Here is a 26,711-nt window from a genome sequence, read left to right as displayed (position 1 = left end):
TCGGAGCCGAGGAACAGAGTGCTGGAACAGTGGCGGTGGCGAGGGTGTCGTCCACCGGGTAGCCGCTGTCGGAGCCGAGGAACAGAGTGGCGCGCCACACCTTGGTGTGCGCGTCGGAACCGAGAGACGCATCGGGGTGCGTCTGCGAGGAGGAGTGTGCCAAGCACGAGGATCTTTGGAAAATGCGCGTTGGAGACTGGAGAGCGTGCCAAGCTCTTGAAGATGCGCGTTGCGCGCTGGTGACTGGAGAGCGTGCCAAGCCCTTGCAGATGCGCGTTGCGCGCTGGTGACTGGAGAGCGTGCCAAGCCCTTGCAGATGCGCGTTGCGCGCTGGTGACTGGAGAGCGTGCCAAGCCCGAAGGTCTAGGAGATGCGCGTCTGCGCGCTGGTCGGGGGAGCGTGCCAAGCTCGAAGGTCTGAAGTGGAACACTGGAATACCTCCCGTAGAGGATTAGAGAGCGCAGTACAGTGTCTCCCTCCAGGCAAACGGCGACAGGTGGCGAAGGCTTGAGCGCATCTGGCGCGCTGGTCTGGAGTGGAACACTGGAATACCTCCCGTAGAGGATTAGAGAGCGCAGTACAATGTCTCCCTCCAGGCAAACGGCGACGGGTGGCCAAAGCTTGCACCTCGTCTCACGCCGGGCGCTGGTCTGGATGTGCGTCAGGACGACAGCTGTGCGGGGGGTCTGAAGTGGATGACTGGGATGCCTCCCGTGGAAGTCTAGGGAGCGCAGACCAGTCCCACTCTCAGGCAACGGCGACAGCAGGCGAAGGCTGGAGCATACATCTCTACGCCGGAGAATCAATACAGCATAGGCAGAACAGAGGACCTCCCGAAAGAGTCTAGATGTTTGAGAATATGATACGGCATGTTTACAACACGACCCCACCCCGAAACGAGGGGAAGAGCCCTGGTATTTAAAGCCCACAGGGGAACTAATTAGCCTGCCACCACAGGTGCGAGAGGTAATTGATAATAGTCCAGGTGTGGCCACTGAGAGTAAACGAGAGTAAAGAACGAGAGGGTGGGGGCTAGAGAGAGTGAGTGAGAAGGGAATTTCTAACAGTAGGCTTAAAGAAAACAGAGAAAGTTGGTGAGCAGCGGACAAAACCTCACAAGAAGAGGGAGAGGAGAGAGGGGTAGAGGAGGGAGAGGAGAGAAAGGATGGAGAGAAGAGAGGGGTAGAGGAGGGAGAGGGGTAGAGGAGGGAGGGGAGAGAGAGGATGGAGAGAGGGGAGATGAGGGAGAGGAGAGATAGGGGTAGAGGAGAGAGGAGGGAGAGGAGATAGAGGGAATAGGAGGCCCAGGAGGGAGAAGGGTAGAGGAGGAAGAGGAGAGAGAGGAGGAAGAGGAGAGAGAGGAGGGAGAGGAGAGAGATGGGTAGAGGAGAGAGATGAGGGAAAGGAGAGAGGAGAGAGATGGGAGAGGAGGGAGATGAGAGAAAGGGTATAGGAGGGAGAAGGGTAGAGGAGGAAGAGGAGAGAGAGGAGGGAGAGGAGAGAGAGGGGTAGAGGAGAGAGAGGGTAGAGGAGGGAGGTGAGAGAGAGGATGAAGAGGAGAGAGAGGAGGGAGAGGAGAGAGAGGAGGGAGAGGAGAGAGGGGTAGATGAGGGAGAGGGGAGAGAGGAGAGAGAGGAGGGAGAGAAGAGAGAGAGGGTAGAGGTGTGAGAGGAGGGAGGGGAGAGAGAGGATGGAGAGGAGGGAGAGATGGTAGAAAAGCGAGAGGAGAGAGAGGGGTAGAGGAGAGAGATGGGAAAGAGGGTAGAGGAGAGAGATGGGTAGAGGGGGAAGAGGAGATAGAGGGTAGAGGAGGGAGAAGGGTAGGAGAGGAGAGAGATGGTAGTGGAGGGAGAGGAGAGCGATGAAGAGGAGGGAGGGAGGAGAGGAGAGAGAGGGGTAGAGGGGTAGAGGAGAGAGAGGGTAGAGGAGGGAGAGGGTAGAGGTGGTAGAGGAGAGAGAGGGTAGATGAGAGAGAGGAGGGAGAGGAGAGAGAGGGTAGATGAGAGAGAGGGGGGAGAGGAGAGAGAGGGTATAGGAGGGAGAGGAGAGAGAGGGTAGATGAGAGAGAGGGGGGAGAGGAGAGAGAGGGTAGAGGAGGGAGAGGAGAGAGAGGGTAGAGGAGGGAGAGGAGAGAGAGGGTAGAGGAGGGAGAGGAGAGAGAGGGTAGAGGAGGGAGAGGAGAGAGAGGGTAGAGTTGGGAGAGGAGAGAGAGGGTAGAGGAGGGAGAGGAGAGAGAGGGTAGAGGAGGGAGAGGGTAGATGAGAGAGAGGAGGGAGAGGAGAGAGAGGGTAGATGAGGGAGAAGGTAGAGGAGGGGGGAGAGAGGGTAGAGGCGGGAGAGGAGAGAGGGGTAGAGAAGGGAGAGGAGGGAGGGGGGAGAGAGGGGAAAGGAGGGAGAGGAGAGGAGCTAGAGGGTAGAGGAGAGAGAGAGGAGAGAAAGGAGGGAGAGGAGAGAGGGGGTAGAGGGGGGAGAGGAGGGATAGGAGACGAGAGAGGGTAGAGGAAAGAGAAGAGGGAGAGGAGAGAGATGGTAGAGGGGGGAGAAGAGAGAGAGGAGGGAGAGGAGGGAGAGGAGAGAGAGGGTAGGAGAGAGAGGAGAGAGAGGAGAGAGAGGGTAGAGGTGAGAGAGGAGGGAGAGGAGAAAGATGGGTAGAGGAGGGAGATGGGAGAGAGAAGGGAGAGGAGAGAGAGGAGGGAGAGGAGAGAGATGGGTAGAGGGGAGAGAGGAGGTAGAAGGATAGAGGAGGGAGATATGGAGCTCTGATGGTTGGAAAGTGAAGATTCAGGGGAAAATAACTTCCTGTTTGGCGCGCCCCTCCCTCTTGGCCGATCTGCCGATCTGCCACCAGATGGCGCTCTTGAACCGCTAGAGAGTTGAGAGGAGATCAGTACTGCGTCTCAGGGCTCCGGAAAGGAAATATGATTTCGATGACAGATTTTTGAAATATTGACATCAAAGACGAGTTACGGCGTCTTCGGCAGAATGAGCATGGCTCTGAATGACGTGTGACTCGTCCGCGGCGGTTAAAGTGTTAATTTCCGATACCAATATCAACCGATACCGATATATGCAGGGTTTCCCCCCCCAAAACATTTAATAATTTCAGGTAATTAACATTACATATCTCTTGTTGTGGAATTAACACATTATGCATACTTTTGACAATAAATTAAATCAGAATTTGTTCTTACTTGCTTGCCTGGGTAAATAAAGGTTCTAGAAATGTAAACAAAAAAAATAATAATAATTGGAAAACCGATACCGATATTTTCCGATATCACATTTTAATGCCGATATCGGCGGATAATATCGGTAGGCCGATAATATCGGACATCCCTAGTTAAAAGTGCAAGTAGATAGTTTTAAGTTTTCGATTTTCGATCGTCTACCCAAGCCGGAAACCGGAAATGGATATTTTGAACCATGGGAATTGTAGTCTTTTTGCGGCTATTTTGTAGAGGACATGCATAGCTGTCGACCAGCGTTGGAATTTTTCCGAACTACACTTCCTGTCACATTCTGTGGTGGTTCAAAGTTCAGTGTTCTGAATGAATCATATCAATAATTGTTATGATTCGCGATAATAAGCCACAAAAGGTAACGTTTTTGACAAATATTGAAACGCAGTTAGTTTCTCCTCCCTATTGTTAGCATGTAGGAACAATTAGATCTGAAATTAGTTTTTTTTTTTTTAATCATAATTCATATTCTCCTTTGTTTCATCACAATTTAAGCAAGCCTAGTAATAGACACAATATTTCTGACACTGTGAATACATTCCCTGAGGTCCATAGATGTACCTAGATACCAAGAATATGCAAATAGCCCTTGTAGAAGTGGAGCACTATTCCATTTACCTAGGTATATATTTTATGCAGATATTCACATCGTGTGGAACAGGTTAAATGCCTTGCTCAAGGGTACTCCAGCAGTAGGTATTGAGGGACGGGAGAGAGTTGCTCATTAATTTGCCCGCCAAGTATTTTCCTTCCGGTCCGGGGGATCAAACCGGCAACCTTCCAGTCACAAATCCGCTTCTCTAACCTTTAGGCCACTGCTGCCCCCATTGGAACCCTGGAATCTATCAAGGAGTGCCTTCGACAAGAACACAAACTCACTCAGGAAATTATCAGTCATGGTGGAGATTTCTACCCTCTGCACGGAGATGAGACAAGACATTGAGGCCATACATTGGGAAACAGCGGTGAGTGTGGAGGACCTGCGCCGAGAAATGGGAAAAGAAGACCTGAGCCAGGTGAAAACAGAGCCAGAGCCAGGTGAAAACAGAGCCAGAGCCAGGTGAAAACAGAGCCAGAGCCAGGTGAAAACAGAGCCAGAGCCAGGTGAAAACAGAGCCAGAGCCAGGTGAAATTGGTATTGAAGGACGGGAGAGAGTTGCTCATGAATTTGCCCGCCAAGTATTTTCCTTCCGGTCCTGGGGATCAAACCGGCAACCTTCCAGTCACAAATCCGCTTCTCTAACCTTTAGGCCACTGCTGCCCCCATTGGAACCCTGGGCCCTCATGTATCAACTTGACTTACGCACAAATATGTGCTTAAGCCGTGCGTACGACCATTCCTAAGCAAAGTGTGGGATTTATCTATTTGAACTTGTGCTTGACTTTGTGCGTATATTTAAGCACAGGTCGGACCATGCTTAGCTGACGCCCTGTGGTAGAATATGGGGACTGCAGACGGACGGCATAGATCAGTTGCATGCATTAGTTTCAACACGGAAATAAGCTTGACTGACGTGTTCTGTATGACCCCCGTAATTCATTATAGTTCATTGTGAAATAGCGATATTAGTGTAATTATTGTCAAACCCTAAATAGCATGTGGAATAGGTCTTTCTCTCCGAATGAATGCAGGTTTATATATATAGCGTTATCGGGTGCACTGACTGCGCTCGCAGGAACTGTTTTCAGAGATAGCATCAGATAGGGATGAATGAATGAATGAGGGGCAGTCTAATTGCAGAGAGAACATAATATTAACTAGAGTCCACTACCCGAGACACCTCCTTCATTTGTACCGCAATTTGGGACCCAAATTGGAGCTATAAGCTTAAAAGCTTTTCCGTGCTTATTTGAGAAGGTCCAGCTGCAGAGCCGGAGAGACAGACAGCAGAGAGACAGACAGACAGACAGATAGACACTGTTCCACAGTGTGTGTGTGTGTGACCAGTAGTCTCCTAGTAGAGACCCCCCCCCCCCCTCTGGACCACCTCCCAGTAGAGACCCCCCCCCCCCCCCCCCTCTGGACCACCTCCTAGTAGAGACAAGTTTTTTGAAATGTATGTTTATATATGCAAATGAGGCACTTCCCCATTAAATATGTGGACATTTATGGATGCAATAAGGCAAAATGAAGTAAAATAAACAACTAAATGTGTGCTATTGACGTTTTATTGTCACTAGTTTCATAGAAGACATGTTTAGGAAGCAAAATATAACAAAATCTCAAAATCAACAAAAAAAGTATATTTGCCTATTCACCTGCAGTGTCTCGCCTTAATCCTCATCTTCGTCTAGAAGTCTCTACTAGGAGGTGGTCCAGAGGGGGGGGGGGCTGAGTCTCTACTATTAGACTAGTAGCCACACATACGCACGCACGCACGCACGCACGCACACACACACACACACACACACACACACACACACACACACACACACACACACACACACACACACACACACACACACACACACACACACACACACACACACACACACACACACACACACACACACACACACACACACTGTGGAACAGTGTCTGTCTGTCTGTCTGTCTCTCTGCTGTCTGTCTCTCTGCTGTCTCTCTCAAAATAGTATAAGTGCTATCTTGGCCCTCAGAGTTGCTCTCCGGCTCTGCAGCTGGACCCTTCTCAAATCAGCACGAAAAAAGCTATAAGCTTATAAAACGATTTAATATGCTAAACTTCGTTTTAAATTCTTTAATTCACTTTTGTTTATTTCATAAAGATTTTCCCGACATAATGCTACCTGCCCCGACCAGATCCGTCACTCTGTTGCGATACAGATGAATTATCTACTCAGAAAGCTTATAAAACGATTTAATATGCTAAACTTTGTTTTTAAATTCTTTAATTCACTTTTGTTTATTTCATAAAGATTTTCCCGACATAATGCTACCTGCCCCGACCAGATCCGTGACTCTGTTGCGATACAGATGAATTATCTACTCAGAATAGTATTATAAAGTGGCTATCTTTTATGCTGTAGATCACTGCTGGTATGTGCATGCAGAACCTTTATTTCAGCGGGGACTGTAGTATTTATTTGACGTTACTGTACAATATATGTGTATTAAAAGACGGAGCTGTCTTTTATTGTATTATAATAATTATTAATATTAAAAATAAATTAAGAAAGGCATTCTTATTCCAGCATGCATTAATGACACTAACGGGCAACGGCAAAACAGTGGTTAATGGTCTTTATTAGTGTTTGCGGTGTCCAGGCAGCAATGGTCTTTTAGGAAGTTAATAGATTTTTATATATATATATAATATTATATTATTATTATAGATATTTATCATGACAGGTGTGCGTAGGACCTGTGTACGCACGTGTGATGAATCCAGTTTTTTTTGTGCGTGCACACATTCTAAATTCTGTGCTTAAGTATGGAAATAGAACATTTTCTACGTCACGTTGATGAATGAGGGCCCTGGAATCTATCAAGGAGTGCCTTCGACAAGAACACAAACGTACTCAGGAAATTATCAGTCATGGTGGAGATTTCTACCCTCTGCACGGAGATGAGACAAGACATTGAGGCCATACATTGGGAAACAGCAGTGAGTGTGGAGGACCTGCGCCGAGAAATGGGAAAAGAAGACCTGAGCCAGGTGAAAACAGAGCCAGGACGTGGACGTGGACGTACTCAGGAGAGATGTGGGAACAGAAAGCACCGGCGAGCTAGCCAGATGCATGGAGGATCGGGATGACTGGAAGCACCGATGGAGGGCCCGTCCGAGGATGACCTAGAGAGAGCCAGGTGAAAACAGAGCCAGAGCCAGGTGAAAACAGAGGCAGAGCCAGGTGAAAACAGAGCCAGGTGAAAACAGAGCCAGAGCCAGGTGAAAACAGAGCCAGGTGAAAACAGAGCCAGAGCCAGGTGAAAACAGAGCCAGGTGAAAACAGAGCCAGAGCCAGGTGAAAACAGAGCCCTTTGCGCCTACCATTGGTTAATTGCCCCAAAATACGACTTTAAAAGTACAGAACTTTTCAATAATTATTATTGTTATAACTTATTGCATGCGTTCTGTCTGAAATGGATTATATATTTCTGTTAGAACAGTTATGCTCTGGCCGCCCAGGCCATTGATTGATTGAAGATTGTATTAACAGATTGCAGAATGGGTACAATACAGTACTCAATACACACAATTGTTAAGGAGATGCAGACCAGAGAAAGACTTTCGTCTTGTTTACAGGGTCCCCCATTTTCATAATGAAATTTATGACATATACACACCATACAGATATACAGATATATCATGACATTTATGACATACATGACATACAGATATACAGTACTGTATATGTAGCATAGAACGCATATTTAGAGATCGTCTATATCAGTGGTTCCCAAACTTCTTGTTTATGCGGACCACTAGATTGTTATCAAGCACATTTGCGGACCACCTCGTATGCAAACAGTAAAAATAAATAAATAAACAACTGATGTTGACAGAATCCGGCTATAGGCCGACAATAATGTGGTCAAGAGGCATGGTTTCTATCTTTAGCCTTTAAGCGGCGTGGTTTATTCATTCACATGGTATGAGCAGCAGCACATGAGGTCTCCTCTCACTGAGAGGCTGGGGGGAAAGAGGTAGAGTAGGAGGAGACATCTCTATTTATACTCGCCACCTGGTGGTGTCTTGAGTGGCTCCGCCTAGAGCGCCCTCTAGTGGAAACAGTCATATATGCAGTTAGACAGTTACTAACAATCCTACATAGAACCTCTGACTTCAACACTCCCACTTAGGGTTGTATACGCATACTGGATAACTTCTCCGAAAAACATTTAACAAAGGAAATAATATAATCCAAAACATCAATAGAGTATGGCAGTCAATATTTACACATTAAACATGACCTTTGCAAATCTCTTCAATTTCAATTTGGAACAGGTTTCCTCATAGTGTCTGCTACCCTGTCGTCCGTTTGGACAATAAATCAGTGTCATTCTTTCTTCTCTGATGACAGATCTGATGAGATGATATTTTCTATATCGACATGTTTACACCTATGTCGGCACACTGGGTTCCTAGCAATCACAATGGTTCCCTGGTTGCCTTCATAAACAACAGTCTTCATATATACATAGTGTCCATCATTTTTAAATGATGTTGACAAAACGCCCCTCATCTTCAAAAACACAATATTCGGTATAGAGGATACATTCCAATTACCTACTACATATTAAGCAATATATTCATAATCTTATCTCCCTCACTTCGAGCAGTTGTTCTAGATAAACACATTTTGCATTGTCATAGCTAGAAACATATACTCAGCTTCACAGGCTGATAGTATCACTGTGGGCTTTAAGCTCTAAACCCTTGCTGCCCCTTCTGAAACACAGCTGTTCGTCTGCTGCACCTCTGGGATAACGAAAAACATGTTTTTGACGTAGTTCAATGCTTCTCTGTGGGGTCAGCAAAATACTGTGACAATTTTACTTACTACAAAACATAGGTCAGGGTGAGTACAGGTTGTCTAACAAATGAGGCTACCCACAGCTTTTATATACATCTCTTACTTCAGTCAAAACATCTCAGGATCTTTTCCACATAATTAAATCATTGAGAACATGGTTAAGTCATCCACCTTTGTATTTAAACATGGGATCAATTTCTGTATTTAAACATGGTAAATCATCCACCTCTGTACTTAAACATGGAATTAAACATAGGGTCCATTTCAGTATTTAAACATGGACTCTAATCAGGTATTTAAACCTGGATTCTACTCCTCCCGTATTTAAACCTGGAGTATCATCCTCCTGCATTTAAGCAGTGTAGCCACCCATCTTCAGTATTTAAACATGGAGTACCCTCCTTCAGCATTTAAGCAATTAGCTACAAAGCATACTTTGTATTTGTCGTGGCCTTCAATACCCTCCTGGATTGAATACACCCATTTCCCTCCCACTGTCTGTCTGCCCTCTGGTAACTTGGCTGGAGCAAACGTGTGGTTGTCCTCTAGGGACATCATCTCCTCATCCCTTGCTCTCTCCCATTTACTTGATTCGGGGGACAATGTGACCTCTTTAAAGGTCGGGGGTACCCCACTGACTACCCTGTAGCAGTAATCAACGGTGGTAAGTGTACTGTCACCCTCGTCACTCCCTTTTCGGGCATAATCTGTCAGATACTTTGGGGGTTTGTGTTCCCTTGAGGGATACCTCCCACTGCTTGGGGCACTTGACGTCACCCTAGGATGCTCCTCGTCATCGCCCTCTGGGGGTGGCTGACTGTCTGCCTGCACGACCGTGCTAAGTACACTGGGCTGATGTGTCTCTGTTTCTACACACCTTACTCTGGAGTCCAGCTCTGGCTCCTCTGTCTGTGTCTCGCTCTCACATGTTGTCTTTGTGACAAACTTGACTAGCATGTGTTTCTGCACTCTCCCTTTACCGGGATGATAAACTAGGAAAGTGGGGCTTCCCTTGTCGTGCGCTACAAAGAGTCCTTTTACACATCTGGACTCGGGCTTTCCCCTGTCCTGCAGGTACGCATAACACACTGATCCAAATCGGTGCATTCTGGCTAGATTACACTTCTTTCCTGTCAGTGCTGTATACGGGGTGGTGCCCGAGTGCTTATTAAAGCACCTGTTTCTGGTGTAAGCGGCTTCTTGCACCGCATAATGCCATAGGCTCTTAACTAAGTTACTGTCTACTAGCTTACACCTAGCCATTTCGAAAAGGGTGCGCCATTTCCTCTTTGCCACTTCGTTCTGGTGTGGGGGATATGGACGTGACGTCTCGTGTCTTATCTTGTACCTTCTCAACAGTGATTGGAACTCTCAGTTTGTGAACTCGGTTTCGTTGTCAGACCTCAAGCATCCTACGTTACCATAAGGGGCTACGTCTGCCAGGAATTTCTCCGTGGCCTGGAGTGTGTCACTCTTTGCTTTGAGAAAGTAAACAAACACTGCTCCTGTGCACACATCTGTAAAAGACTGTACATATCTAAAGCCTCCTATGGACTCGTTGCTTACTGGACCGGCTAGATCCGTGTTAACTAATGCAAGTGGTACCTTTACTTTTTCTGTGGGATTTCTGTTTCTCGGTTGAGTAAACGTCCCCGTTTTGCACACTGCACAATTTTTGTCAGGTCTACGCTTTTCACCAATGTGCATGCCTTCCGTCACTGCTTGCAGTTTCAGTAAATCCTGGTAATTACAATGACCCATAATCTCGTGCCATGTCTGAATATCATGACTGGCCGTCACGCTACACATATCATTATTATCATTACACTTGTCGTTGTCATTACACTCCGTTTGCAGATAATATGTTCTCTGGTACATCTTTATGTCAAACCGTGTACCGTCAGGTTCTACAAGAACATTTTTACCTTTATCGAAGAATACCTTGGCACAGCTTGCAGTAGCAGCTATTACAGAGAATAGTCCTTGTGGGAACGATGGTACGTAGAAAGCGTTCTTTAACGTCACCGTACGCCGGCGCCCCCCGCTGTCCGTGAGGCATACCTGTGCGTCTCCTCTCTCTTGCGCCAACCCGTAGGTGCGCTTCCCGTCTGCCAGCTCCATGCTCTGCCTCTCCGGGTGCAAAGTTCTTGAACCGACTCCTGTCGTTGATGACATGGGACGACACACCTGTGTCCACGATCAGTCCCCTCCTCTGGGCCCGCTGCAGCTGTGCCGGCCTGGCGATGCACGCTGTCCGCGCCCCGAAAGCGAAGTCTTCTTGTCCCGTTATTCTCCGGGCGTCGTCTCGATCCGTCTCACGTCGACCGTCTCTGCCATCGTGTCCGCTGCCGCCATCTTGTCCATGGCCGCCGTCTCGTCCCTGGCCGTCATCTTGTCCATGCGCGTATCGCGCGCTCTGGTCGTGTTTCTTCATGCAAGCTCTGTCTGTGTGCCCCGTGGATTTACAGAAGCTGCACCAGACAGTCTTTGTGCAGTCGCCTCTCCGATGGCCTTTCTCTCTGCATCGCCAACACGCCAGTTCCGCCGTGTTCCTGGTCCTCTCCCTTGGCGTCGCTCGGGCCTTTAGCACCCTCTCTCAATGCATACACTAGTGATGTGACGATTCATCGATTTGCATCGGTGCGCCGGCATACACGTTCACGATGCAAGTGCACCGGTGGAATAAGTCCGCGTCGGCAAAATGTCAGGCTGAACTCGCGATGCATCTTGTTGTAGCGTCTTTGCACCGGTCAAAACCGATGCATTGATATAATTTCCTCTCATCCACTTGTCAGCAGTGCACTGTGACTGCACACACACACAGCAGATACTATTGCTTTGCTACTACATAAGGCGAGAGCCGCGTCACAGTTATCAACAAACAGTGGAAGTCGAGGAGACATGAATAGAATTGCCCAACATGCTAACGCTAGTAGCCTCTGGCTAACGCCAGTTAGCCGTTCAGCTAACGCTAAACTAGTGTCTAACTAAAGTGACTCTGCAACACCAGTAACATTAGTGAGGAGGGGGGGGGGGGGTATATTGAAGACGCTTGACAACAGGGGTTCAAAGATAACTTCACATTTATTGGTTATTCATTTCTTAATTATATCGCTTCATGCAATCCATCCAGCTCCGTGTTGTTGACATAATGCTACGGTCGGAAAGTATCTGACGCATCCTAGTGACCTAGTCTAGTGTGTGACATCATCAACTGTCGACGGCCACTCAGACGGGGAGGGGCTCTCTCTCTCTCTCTCTCTCTCTCTCTCTCTATCTCTCTCTCTCTCTCTCTCTCTCTCTCCTCTCTCTCTCTCTCGTGTGTTTTTAGCTAAAGTGGATAGAAAAGACAGTTTATGCAAAAGTCTTCTTAGGCACCCAAGAGTTTTTATATAAATTGTCTTACAGTAGATAATTTTATTTTTAATAATAATATAAGCTGCATATAAGGAATACAACCAAATCCTCTGTCATACCATAAAATTTTATTATTTATTATTATTATTATTTTGCATCGTGTTGAATCGCATCGTATCGCCCCGAATCGCATTATGTTGAATCAAATCGTATCGAATCGTATCGTATCTCAACAGGGGGTGAATCATATCGCATCGCATCGCCCGGTGCTTCAAATGTAACGTTAATGTATCGTATCGTTGGCACCGTATCGAGATGCACATCGCATCGGCCTCAGTGAGGAGATGCACATCCCTAGCATACACACACTAGATAGACAGAGGTTTAGATATTTAGATAGATATATAATAGTAATATAATAGAAAGAGAGAGAAAGAAAGAAAGAAAGAAAGAAAGAAAGAAAGAAAGAAAGAAAGAAAGAAAGAAAGAAAGAAAGAAAGAAAGAAAGAAAGAAAGAAAGAAAGAAAGAAAGAAAGAAAGAAAGAAAGAAAGAAAGAAAGAAAGAAAGAAAGAAAGAAAGAAAGAAAGATACAGAGAGAGAGACATTTATAATAATAATTATTATTATTATTATTAAATAGAATCATTTTCTATAGGCTTGCCGTGGTAGTCAGTGATACTGGTGTATACACACACTAGATAGACCGAGGTTTAGACATTTATATATATATATATATATATATATATATATATATATATATATATATATATATATATATATATATATATATATATATTATAGTAATAGATAGAGAGAGAGAGAGAGAGAGAGAGAGAGAGAGAGAGAGAGAGAGGAGAGAGAAAGAAAGAAAGAAAGAAAGAAAGAAAGAAAGAAAGAAAGAAAGAAAGAAAGAAAGAAAGAAAGAAAGAAAGAAAGAAAGAAAGAAAGAAAGAAAGAAAGAAAGAAAGAAAGAAAGAAAGAAAGAAAGAAAGAAAGAAAGAAAGAGATACAGAGATATATACAGAGAGAGACATTTATAATAATTATATTATTAATTCGTTTTTTACACACACACACACACACACACACACACTAATAACATGATCATAACCAAACCAATTTCAAATGTATCATCAAGTACAAAATAGATTTGATCGTAATATTTATGAGAATGCATGTTTTTTCACACTACAGGAGGAGTATGTCACAGTATGATGTCATAATCGAACATTCTAGAACATTTGTGTTCTATATATGCAACAATTCTCTGAGCATTTCCTGGCAAACCTAGGTATGTAATTTCATCTTTCCTTGTGACAATATTGTCACCCACTGTACAAGACTGTACAAGAAATTCCTTCTATAATGTACTGATTTCTTTTGATTTCTCTGTTTGAGAGAGAGAGTGTGTGTGTGTGTGTGCAGGGGAGTAGCTGGGGGGGGGGGGGGGGGGTTAGGATGATTCCAAGGGCCCAGCAAATGCCCCAAATTTTTTTATAGATTGGGGGCCCCACATTTTTTAATAGATTGGGGGCCCACAAATTGATTCTTTCATGGGGCCCAGAATCTCCAGCTACGCCCCTGTGAGCGCACCTTTCTACTCTAGAGAGCTGTCATCACCGTGATGCGCGCTTGAATGAACTGCGAGATAACTCATAACTCGTACACACACGCACTCTGTCTCTGCCATACAGTAGTTTATGTTGTTTTAGCGCGACGTGGGTATATACACGGGCGAGGATGAAAAGCATAAGACTATACTTTTAATACATAAATTAACGTTCCGTCGGGTCCCGTGTATTCTCGAGAATGATAATAATAATAATAATGCAGGACCTCTTCAGATTATATTATCAACGACAGACAGTGAGAAACACAACCCCCCCCCCTCTCGCGCTGAAGAATATGCATATTAGATCACTCAGTGATTAACACCTATGCGCTGTTTGTGTGTGCGCGCGTCCATGTATGTGCGTTTCGTGACGCGATGTAGTTCTTATCGCAAATGGAGATTATTACAATCATACCATCTAGCAAGAATTAAACGTATTTACAAGTCGTATTAGGTTTAGCAAGTTGGGGGACGTATACCTTACATGTCAAAGCACTAGAAATGGCCATTTTTCTATTTTTATCGATTTCTGAAAAGATGTCCTTTTTGAGCATTTAAGAGGGATTCTAATTCTTTTGTTGTCCGCCGACGGGTTCAAAGCTCCAGCGTGACCCCTAAGGGTTAACACAGATCTTGCCGGTCCAGTAAGAAACAAGTCCATAGGAGGCTTTAGATATGTACAGTCTTTTACAGATGTGTGCACAGGGGCAGTGTTTGTTTACTTTTTCAAAGCAAAGAGTGACACACTCCAGGCTAGCCCCTTATGGTAACGTAAGATGCTTGAGGTCCGACAACGGAACCGAGTTCACGAACAGAGAGTTCCAATCACTGTTGAGGAGGAACAAGATAAGACACGAGACGTCATGTCCATATTCCCCACACCAGAACGGAGTGGCAGAGAGGGAATGGCGCACTCTTTTCAAAATGGCTAGGTGTAAGCTAGTAGACAGTAACTTACCTAAGAGTCTATGACACTATGCGGTGCAAGAAGCCGCTTACACCAGAAACAGGTGCTTTAATAAGCACACGGGCACCACCCTGTATAATAATATAATTAAATAATTTAGGACCTGCTCAGAGGTCATCAATCGGCACGCATGCGATGCATGCATGCGATTCGTCTCTGCGATTAACCCATCCCATCGTCCTTCCCCCCCAAGGGCAGCCGGGAGCAGACAGGCGTCAACGTGAGCCGCGCCAGGGGACCAAACCAAGTGCTCCTGTCCGTCTTCGTCAAGGACGCCACAGCGTTAGCGATCTTGTTGTTGTGCATGTTTTTCCATTGGGTTTATCTTATGGGGGGGGGAAACCCTTGCGAGCACGGGGAGACCATGCAAACTCCACACTGAAAGGCCTGGGAGATACCCCACCTGGGTAACTGGCATCATGGAAACCTGGTCCCCAAGCGGGAATCGAACCCTGGACCTTCTTGCTGTGAGGCGACAGTGTTTGACCACTACACCACCATGCCGCTTATATACATACACATATATAATACACATATGTATACAGCACTGACAAGAAAGAAGTGTAATCTAGCTAGAATGCATACATTTGGATCAGTGTGTTATGCGTACCTGCAGGACAGAGGAAAGCTCGAGTCCAGATGTGAAAAGGGACTTTTTGTAGGGCACGACAAGGGAAGCCCGCTTTCCTGGTTTATTATCCCGGTAAAGGGGGAGTGCAGAAACACAGGCTGGTCAAGTTTGTCACAAAGACAACATGTGAGAGCGAGACACAGACAGAGGAGCCAGAGCTGGACTCCAGAGTAAGGTGTGAAGAAACAGAGACACCTCAGCCCAGTGTACTTAGTGCAGACAGACAGTCAGCCACCCCCGGAGGGCGATGACGAGGAGCACCCGAGGGTGACGTCAAGTGCCCCAAGCAGTGGGAGGTATCCCTCAAGGGAACACAAACCCCCAAAGTACCTGACAGACTATGCCCGGAGAGGAAGTGACGAGGAGGACAGTACACTTACCACCATTGATTACTGCTACAGGGTAGTCAGTGGGGTACCTCAGACCTTTAAAGAGGCCATAGTGTCCCCTGAATCAAGTAAATGGGAGAGAGCAATGGATGAGGAGATGAGGTCCCTAGAGGACAACCACACCTTTACTCTAACCAAGTTACCAGAGGGCACACAGACAGTGGGAGGGAAATGGGTGTACTCAATCAAGGAGGGTATTGAAGGCCATGACAAGTACAAAGTGAGGTTTGTAGCTAAAGGTTACAGTCAGAGGGAGGGGATAGAGTACGGTGAAACATTCTCCCCCACAGCCAATCTGACCAGTATAAGGGTAGTGATGCAGAAAGCAGCTGAGGATAATTTGATTTGACATCAGATGGATGTGAAGACAGCCTATCTGCACGCACCCATAGATAGGGACATATATACGGAACAACCTGAAGGTTATGAAAAGAAAGGAGAGAAGCTAGTGTGTAAGCTGGAAAAATCCATTTACGGCCTGAAACAGTCTGGGTGAAATTGGAACGAGATGCTTCATACATGTCTCATTGAAGATCACTTCCTACAGAACCCAGTAGACCCCTGTGTTTACTCAAGGGAGTCAAAAGAGTTAGGAAAAGTTATCATCGTCATTTGGGTCGATGATTTGATCATCGCAGCAGACAACACTAGAAACCTAGCACAGGTGAAAGGTATGCTCTCCACCAGATTCAAAATGAAAGACCTTGGAAGGTTAAAGCATTTTCTAGTCATGGACTTTGAACAGTCTACCAATTGTGTAAAAATATCCCAGAAGAGATATGTGGAAAAGATCCTGAAACGTTTTGACATGCAAGAATGTAGATCAAGGGAAACACCATGTGATCAAAAGTTTGACTACCAGGAGGATGCTCAGAAACTGACAGATGTAAAAATGTACAGAGAAGCTGTGGGTAGCCTAATTTATTTAACAACATGTACCCGCCCTGACCTATGTTTTGTAGTGAGTAAACTGTCACAGCATTTTGCTGACCCCACAGAGGAGCATTGGATTACAGCAAAACATGTTTTTTGTTATCTCAAAGGTACAGCAGATAAACAGCTGTGTTTCAGAAAGAGCAGCGAGGGTTTAGGACTTAACCTAAGCTTTTCTTTATCATAAATCGATCAATAGAGACTGTATTTGTTATGGTTTGTAACCGACCCCAATCGCACAACACAAGACAGGTATGATGGTTTGCCAAGAAACAGATATTTATTGAGAACAGGGAAAAAGGGCACTGTCCCTTTAAGGGAGAAAACACAAAACACTGGAATAACACAAGAGGGGAAGGTAAAGTGCCTTTAAGAGGCGGGCAGGAAAAGGGAACACTAAGGGAAGGTATAAGGGAACGCCTAGGGACAGAGGAACTAGAGACTAGGAGAACTAGGGACAAGGAGAACTAGGGACAGAGAGAACTAGGGACAAAAGGGACAGAGGACTAGGGACTAGGAGAACTAGGGACAAGGAACTAGGTGGAACTAGAAAGGGGAGAACTAGGGACAGAGGCCCGCGGAGGCGGGCTGGGGACAGGAAGGACTGGGAGGACTGGTGGGAAACATCTGGGCCGCTCTGCCGAACAGAGGAGAGGGTTAATATTCAAAAGGGAACAAACAGAGCAGATGCAGAACAGTCCAAAAAAACAAAGTAACAAAGTAATAATATCTTCGTGTGACAAACACACAGGGGGAGATGTAATGTCCAAAAATACTATCTAAGTGAGAACAAAAAAGGAGGCATTACGCTGGGTGAGTGACATCACAATCAAAACTCACCCAGGCGTAATGGTACAGGAAACGCAGCGGGGCGAGGGCATCGCCACCGGGTGGCTGGCTGTCCGAGCCGAGAACAGAGTGGTGCTGGAACAGGCGGCGGTGGCGAGGGTGTCGCCACCGGGTAGCCGACTGTCCGAGCCGAGGACAGAGTGGTGCTGGAACAGGCGGCGGTGGCGAGGGTGTCGCCACCGGGAAGCCAGCTGTCCGAGCCGAGGACAGAGTGGTGCGCCACAACTTGGAGTGCGCACCGGAACCGAGAGACGCATCGGGGTGCGTCTGCGTGGAGGGGTGTGCCAAGCACGAAGGTCTGGAAGATGCGCTCCTGCGCGCTGGTCTGGAGAGCGTGCCAAGCTCGAAGGTCTAGGAGATGCGCGTCTGCGCGCTGGTCGGGAGAGCGTGCCAAGCTCGAAGGTCTAGGAGATGCGCGTCTGCGCGCTGGTCGGGAGAGCGTGCCAAGCTCGAAGGTCTAGGAGATGCGCGTCTGCGCGCTGGTCGGGAGAGCGTGCCAAGCTCGAAGGTCTGGTAGATGCGCGTCTGCGCGCTGAGGTCTGGAGAGCGTGCCAAGCTCGAGGGTCTGGAAGATGCGCGTCTGCGCTGGTCTGGAGAGCGTGCCAAGCTCGAAGGTCTGGTAGATGCGCGTCTGCGCTGGTCTGGAGAGCGTGCCAAGCTCGAGCGTCCTTGGAAGATGCGCGTTGCGCGCTGAGGACTGGAGAGCGTCTGCGCTGGTCTGGATGTGCGTCAGGACGAACAGCTGCGCGGGGGTCTGCAGTGGAACGCTGGGGTGCCTCCCGTGGAAGTACAGGGAGCGCAGACCAGTCTCCCCCACAGGCAACGGCGACAGCTGGCGAAGGCTGGAGCAAACATCTCGACGCCGGAGAATGGAACAGCATAGGCAGACAGAGGATCTCCCGAAAGAGTCTAGATGTTTAGAGAATATGACTCGGCAAGTATACAACACGACCCCACCCGAAAACGAGGGGAAGCGCCCTGGTATTTAAAGCCCACAGGGGAACTAATTAGCCTGCCACCACAGGTGCGAGAGGTAATTGATAATCGAACAGGTGTGGCCACTGAGAGTAAAGAACGAGAGGGTGGGGGCTAGAGAGAGTGAGTAGGGAATTCCTAACAGTAGGCTTAAAGAAGACAGAGAAAGTTGGTGAGCAGCGGACAAAACCTCACAGTACCCCCCCCTCAACGGGAGCCACCTGGCGACCCAAAACAAATACAGACAGAGTGGCAGGGGGCAAAACAAGACAAAAACAAAAGGTACTGGCCAAGCCAGCAGGGGAAGCCACCACAAGAGTGGGGCTAGCAAAAGAAACAGGGTCGCCGAGGGGTAACTAGGGTAGCAGAGGGGCAACAGGAGGAACTGGCCTAGAGGAAACCGGGCCTAGAGGAACCGGGTCAGGAGGAACTGGGTCCAGAGAACTAGTCTAGAGGAACTGGTCTAGAGAACTGGCCTAGAGAACTGGCCAAGAGAACTGGCCTAGAGAACCGGTCTAGAGAACTGGTTTAGAGAACTGGCCTAGAGAACCTGAGGGGCAAGCAGGGTAGCTAAGGGGTAACCATGGTAGCACCGGGAAAGGGCTAGCAGAGGGAAAGGGTAGCCGCCAGGGCACCGAGCTACAGGGCCTATGCTAGCTGTACTGTTACATCAACATAGAGGCTGCGCAAGCTGCCGGAGCTAGGCTAGCAGAGGGAAAGGGTAGCTGCCAGGGCACTGATAGCCACAGGGCCTATGCTAGCTGTACTGCTACACAAAAAGTGGAGGCCATGCAGAGGGACCGGGTTAGCCGCTTGGGCCTGGCTAGCCACAGGGCCTATGTCAGCTGCAAGGCTGCATCAACATAGAGGCTGTGCTAACAGCCGGGGCCAAGCTAGCAGACCGGGACCATGCAGAGGGAACTGGGTTAGCCGCCAGGGCATGGCTAGCTACAGGGCCCATGCCAGCAGCAAGGGCTGCATAAACATAGAGGCTGTGCTAGCAGCCGGGGCTAAGCTAGCAGACAGGGGCTCTGCTGAGGGACTGGGTTAGCTGCCAGGGCATGGCTAGCTACAGGGGGGTCAAACAGGGCTAAAAGGGAAGCAAACAGGGGAGCTAACCGGGGAGACTAACAGGCTAACAAGGGAGCTAAAAGGGCTAACAGGGAAGCTAGAGGGGACAAGAGAGAAAGAAAAAAAGGCAAACTCAACATACACCGTCTGTGCTGGCTGGGGTCGTCGATTGGGTGGGGTCGTACTGTTATGGTTTGTAACCGACCCCAATCGCACAACACAAGACAGGTATGATGGTTTGCCAAGAAACAGATATTTATTGAGAACAGGGAAAAAGGGCTCTGTCCCTTTAAGGAAGAAAACACAAAACACTGGAATAACACAAGAGGGGAAGGTAAAGTGCCTTTAAGAGGCGGGCAGGAAAAGGGAACACTTAGGGAAGGTATAAGGGAACGCCTAGGGACAGAGGAACTAGAGACTAGGAGAACTAGGGACAAGGAGAACTAGGGACAGAGAGAACTAGGGACAAAAGGGACAGAGGACTAGGGACTAGGAGAACTAGGGACAAGGAACTAGGTGGAACTAGAAAGGGGAGAACTAGGGACAGAGGCCCGCGGAGGCGGGCTGGGGACAGGGAGGACTGGGAGGACTGGTGGGAAACATCTGGGCCGCTCTGCCGAACAGAGGAGAGGGTTAATATTCAAAAGGGAACAAACAGAGCAGATGCAGAACAGTCCAAAAAAACAAAGTAACAAAGTAATAATATCTTCGTGTGACAAACACACAGGGGGAGATGTAATGTCCAAAAATACTATCTAAGTGAGAACAAAAAAGGAGGCATTACGCTGGGTGAGTGACATCACAATCAAAACTCACCCAGGCGTAATGGTACAGGAAACGCAGCGGGGCGAGGGCATCGCCACCGGGTGGCTGGCTGTCCGAGCCGAGAACAGAGTGGTGCTGGAACAGGCGGCGGTGGCGAGGGTGTCGCCACCGGGAAGCCGGCTGTCCGAGCCGAGGACAGAGTGGTGCGCCACAACTTGGAGTGCGCACCGGAACCGAGAGACGCATCGGGGTGCGTCTGCGTGGAGGGGTGTGCCAAGCACGAAGGTCTGGAAGATGCGCTCCTGCGCGCTGGTCTGGAGAGCGTGCCAAGCTCGAAGGTCTAGGAGATGCGCGTCTGCGCGCTGGTCGGGAGAGCGTGCCAAGCTCGAAGGTCTAGGAGATGCGCGTCTGCGCGCTGGTCGGGAGAGCGTGCCAAGCTCGAAGGTCTAGGAGATGCGCGTCTGCGCGCTGGTCGGGAGAGCGTGCCAAGCTCGAAGGTCTAGGAGATGCGCGTCTGCACGCTGGTCGGGAGAGCGTGCCAAGCTCGAAGGTCTGGTAGATGCGCGTCTGCGCGCTGAGGTCTGGAGAGCGTGCCAAGCTCGAGGGTCTGGAAGATGCGCGTCTGCGCTGGTCTGGAGAGCGTGCCAAGCTCGAAGGTCTGGTAGATGCGCGTCTGCGCTGGTCTGGAGAGCGTGCCAAGCTCGAGCGTCCTTGGAAGATGCGCGTTGCGCGCTGAGGACTGGAGAGCGTCTGCGCTGGTCTGGATGTGCGTCAGGACGAACAGCTGCGCGGGGGTCTGCAGTGGAACGCTGGGGTGCCTCCCGTGGAAGTACAGGGAGCGCAGACCAGTCTCCCCCACAGGCAACGGCGACAGCTGGCGAAGGCTGGAGCAAACATCTCGACGCCGGAGAATGGAACAGCATAGGCAGACAGAGGATCTCCCGAAAGAGTCTAGATGTTTAGAGAATATGACTCGGCAAGTATACAACACGACCCCACCCGAAAACGAGGGGAAGCGCCCTGGTATTTAAAGCCCACAGGGGAACTAATTAGCCTGCCACCACAGGTGCGAGAGGTAATTGATAATCGAACAGGTGTGGCCACTGAGAGTAAAGAACGAGAGGGTGGGGGCTAGAGAGAGTGAGTAGGGAATTCCTAACAGTAGGCTTAAAGAAGACAGAGAAAGTTGGTGAGCAGCGGACAAAACCTCACAGTATTAGATCCCCAATTATCATATCATATCATGAAAGCCACACTCATTGGCTACAACCCTGTGCAAAGACTTTCGAGATCGCCAAATGATTGACGGAGCTAGAGCCCCGGGAGTCGGGGGTGGTAATGTGTACTTTTGCGTACTTTGGGGCACGCCTCACATATCGGCATGTAACTCGAGAACCGCTGAACGGATTTTGTCACCTGAATCGACAGGCAACAAATAGGGCTTTAATTCTATCTATATATTGTATTAAAAGAAATGCAGACCCGAGCCACTAGAGGTCGGCAAAGAATCGTCCACATGTGGGCCCTTGGATGTTAAGAGGTCAATGTTTTTAAATATTTTTTTTGTAGCCAAGAGTAAAGAACATAACCCTATCAAAACCAGTAGTCAAAGGGTATATTTTCATTTTTACCGATGTTTTATACGATTGATCGGAAATACAAATTTATCGGAAAATGCTAATTATCGTAAAAACCGCAAGAAATGACTAAATCCATATTCAACCCTGCCATTGGAAAGAGGAGCATTTTCCCTATCCATAGATGTATGATTTGGCCATATTAAGGTCAAGGTCAAGTTCAAGGTCAAATATGAATTTATAATTAAAGTCGATTATCATTAATTACTGTATCTACAAATCCTTCTGTTTAATCATCTTCCCGCGGTTCATTTGCATAGATTTTTTTTACACATGATCTCAATAAGGTGGTGAATGAGCTCAGTGAGCATTTTCTCCTACCCGTATACATTTTTGATCATCATCATCAAAATCATAAATCATAATTAATCATAATTAATGTATTCATTACAATTGAATAATTACTAGTAACAGACACAATATTTCTAACACTGGAAATACATAGCCCCAGGTCCCTAGATGTTCCTAGATACCAAGAACATGCAAATTGACCTTGCAGAAGTGGAGCAATCTTCCACTTACTTAGGCATGTACCTTTAGGCGAAAACGGTCTACAGATTAAAGGGGAACTCCAACATTTTGGGAAATTAGCTTATTTAACATCTTCCCTGGAGTTAGACAAGAAGATACATACCTTTTTTGTCTCTGTGCGTGCATTTTAGCTGTGGGAATAGACGCTCCGTTAGCATAGCTTAGCTTCATCACTGGAAGTGAGGCAGGACAGTAGCCTTACAGTGCCTTACAGTGTATTGCAAGGTCTGACATTGACCAAACTTGATATGCATGACCTTGGTGGGATCTAGGTCAACTCCTGAAAAGGGGGTCAATGTCAGACTTTGCAATCAAAAGTTAGGGGGCTAATAACCCTTGCCATAATTTCAGTGCGCCCCCTAACTTTTGATTCCACTAGAGGGCGCTCTAGACGGAGCCACTCATGATACCACCAGGTGGCGAGTATTTAAAGAGATGTCTCCCCCCCCTCTGTCCCTTCTCCCTCACCTACCTCTCACGGAGAGGAGGACTCATGTGCTGCTGTTTAACATGTGAATGAATAAACCACGCCAAAGGCTAAAGATAGAAACCATGCCTCTTGACCACATTATTGTCGCCCCATAGCCAGATTCTATCAACAAATACAATTAAAAAAATGAAGGTGTTGGTTTGTAAAAGTATAGGGAGCGGCCGTGAATACGGTTCTACTCCATAATGCCGGCTCCTCCCCCATCCTTGATGCAATTCTACAACTTCCAACTGTTTCAGCTGAAAACATGGCCCTGTATGCAGACTCTTGCCTGACCAATTTAAACATGTCCCGTGTAGACACTATGTAGCCTTTTAGCCTTAGGGGTTTTTCCTAATCCATTTTCAACATTTTCAAAATGTGATTACTCCATTTTATTGCTTGGTAAATGTCTAGTCTAATTGAATGTCGGACCACATAGAACCTAGTCTATGTTGAAATCTGTACGCCACGAACAGTCCAAAAACTCCAGAGAATCTAAAAAGTCTGCACACTTTTTTACACATATATTGACGCCGAATAGCTGTGATGCTTCGAGCACACAGGATCCTCTTCAGACGAGCCTGTGTGCTCGAAATAATCACGGTTATTTGGTGTCAATAGATATATACACAATGTATAAAGACAACTTTGAACTGTTAAACAGTCATCCAGAACTATTTTATTGCACTGTAAAAAACTGTGATTTTATAGTATGTCTACACTTTATGTGCTCATTTCATCATTCATGTTTTTCTATTTTACTAAAACTGAATCAAACCATAAACAAGGTGGCCTGTTGGGATGTTAGATCCTAATGTGAAAAGTTGTGATTTTATATGTCTGCTCATTTAACCTTTGCTATTATTTTACAATTTTTTTATTTTATCTCTACGCCCCACTATCCGCTGGGTGCATACTCTGACCTTTATCATGTTTTGTAACAGATTATGGAAGCCTATTGGAACGTGAGGTTCTGATATGATTTGATTAATATATCTGCATTCTTTTATCCCACTTTATGCTTTGCTCTTGCTGCTTGTTTTACACTATTTTTATGTCTTATTTCTTACTGATGTAAAGCACTTTGAACTGCAATCCCCTGTATGAAAGGTGCTATACAAATAAAGTTATTAGTGTGGGTGACCTGGCGAAGCCAGGTTGCAACCCACACTATACATATCCATACTCTTTTTATTCTTTATTTATTTATTTATTCCACCGATTTTGCCAACACACTCGTGCCAGAGCGTTCGCGCCCCATACACGTGAAAGGTATCAAAACGACCGGCTTGCTCCAACTCGATATGCTATTCGAACTCGTAAAGTTTCACCGCACCGTCTGGCTACGAATCGACTTTAAACGGTAAGATTTCGGAAATACAGTGCAATTTAGAGTTTCAAACACTTTGCAACACGTAAGCGTTCGCGCACCATACACGTGAAAGGTATCAAAACGAGCGGCTTGCCTATGGCAACTGCGGTCTTCGAACCCGTAAAAGTTTCACCGCACCGTCTGGCTACGAATCGACTTTAAACGGTAAAATTTCGGTCCCATTGGGAATGCATTGCATTTTAGAGTGTAGCAGCTGAAATAATCTTTTTCCCCCTACCTTGGGTGAATTGCGAGTGTGATCTCAATTTTGGACGTAGAAATAAAACAAACACATCAAAACGATGACACGGCTGTCATCCCGCTCACAAAAGAAAAATAAATGGAATTGGACATTTCTATCTCAACTGACGACCATTTGTTTGAAGGTTCTCCTCCCCATTGACCGCCATGCAATCGCCCTCTAGAAATCCATTTTTTTTTAGCCTTCTGTTCCGATCGCCGAAGGAGTGCCACAATATCGCACGAATGCCACAATCTCGCGCACAACCCTTCGCCTACTCGTTGTAGTGCTCTTGTGCGAGTCACAACGCTTCATCTCTTATAGTTTTCTTTTAATCAACGTGACAATGCAGTCATGTAAAGAAATTTCAGAATATGCAAGTCATTGTGCTCATGGCTGATTGGTTCAGGCTTAACAGCTGTGAGGCTCAGGGCTCATGGCTGAGCTGACCTGCCAATGACATCATCCACTTAACCCATCATTGGCCATCACTGTGTTGCACTACTGAATTGCTGGACAGCGCCCTCTGTCTTGTGGGTTGTGTCATTGTACTCAGTAGGGATATCCTCTTTCATTTTTCATTGGTCCATGTTGACCACCTTTCATTGGTCGATGTTGACCACTCCCCCGATCATTAGACCACGCCCCCTTAGGCCACACCCCCTCAGTGTATCTCTTGAACCGTTTGTCGTAGAGACTTGCGGATTGTGCCATTGGTCGATGTTGACCACCTTTCATTGGTCGATGTTGACCACTCCCCCGATCCTTAGACCACGCCCCCTTAGGCCACACCCCCTCAGTGTATCTCTTGAACCGTTTGTCGTAGAGACTTGCGGATTGTGCCATTGTACTCGGTGTAATAGTGTAATAGTGTGTAATAGTGTAATAGTGTAATAGTGTGTAATAGTGTAATAGTGTGTAATAGTGTAATAGTGTAATAGTGTGTAATAGTGTAATAGTGTAATAGTGTGTAATAGTGTAATAGTGTAATAGTGTGTAATAGTGTAATAGTGTAATAGTGTGTAATAGTGTAATATTGTGTAATAGTGTAATAGTGTGTAATAGTGTGTAATAGTGTGTAATAGTGTAATAGTGTATAATAGTGTGTAATAGTGTAATAGTGTGTAATAGTGTAATAGTGTAATAGTGTGTAATAGTGTGTAATAGTGTAATAGTGTGTAATAGTGTAATAGTGTAATAGTGTGTAATAGTGTAATAGTGTAATAGTGTGTAATAGTGTAATAGTGTAATAGTGTAATAGTGTGTAATAGTGTAATATTGTGTAATAGTGTAATAGTGTAATAGTGTGTAATAGTGTAATAGTGTGTAATAGTGTGTAATAGTGTAATAGTGTGTAATAGTGTGTAATAGTGTAATAGTGTGTAATAGTGTGTAATAGTGTAATAGTGTGTAATAGTGTAATAGTGTAATAGTGTAATAGTGTGTAATAGTGTAATAGTGTGTAATAGTGTAATAGTGTAATAGTGTGTAATAGTGTAATAGTGTGTAATAGTGTAATAGTGTAATAGTGTGTAATAGTGTAATATTGTGTAATAGTGTAATAGTGTAATAGTGTGTAATAGTGTAATAGTGTGTAATAGTGTAATAGTGTGTAATAGTGTAATAGTGTAATAGTGTGTAATAGTGTGTAATAGTGTAATAGTGTGTAATAGTGTAATAGTGTGTAATAGTGTAATAGTGTGTAATAGTGTAATAGTGTAATAGTGTGTAATAGTGTAATAGTGTAATAGTGTGTAATAGTGTAATAGTGTAATAGTGTAATAGTGTGTAATAGTGTAATAGTGTGTAATAGTGTGTAATAGTGTAATAGTGTGTAATAGTGTAATAGTGTGTAATAGTGTAATAGTGTAATAGTGTGTAATAGTGTAATAGTGTAATAGTGTGTAATAGTGTAATAGTGTAATAGTGTGTAATAGTGTAATAGCGTAATAGTGTAATAGTGTAATAGTGTGTAATAGTGTAATAGTGTAATAGTGTGTAATAGTGTAATAGTGTGTAATAGTGTAATAGTGTAATAGTGTGTAATAGTGTGTAATAGTGTAATAGTGTAATAGTGTAATAGCGTGTAATAGTGTAATAGTGTAATAGTGTAATAGTGTGTAATAGTGTAATAGTGTGTAATAGTGTAATAGTGTGTAATAGTGTAATAGTGTAATAGTGTGTAATAGTGTAATAGTGTGTAATAGTGTAA

This window comes from Notolepis coatsorum (genome assembly GCF_963971535.1).
Source record: "Notolepis coatsorum genome assembly, chromosome: 20".
NCBI lineage: Eukaryota > Metazoa > Chordata > Actinopteri > Aulopiformes > Paralepididae > Notolepis > Notolepis coatsorum.
Note: the sequence above shows the minus strand (reverse complement) of the source record.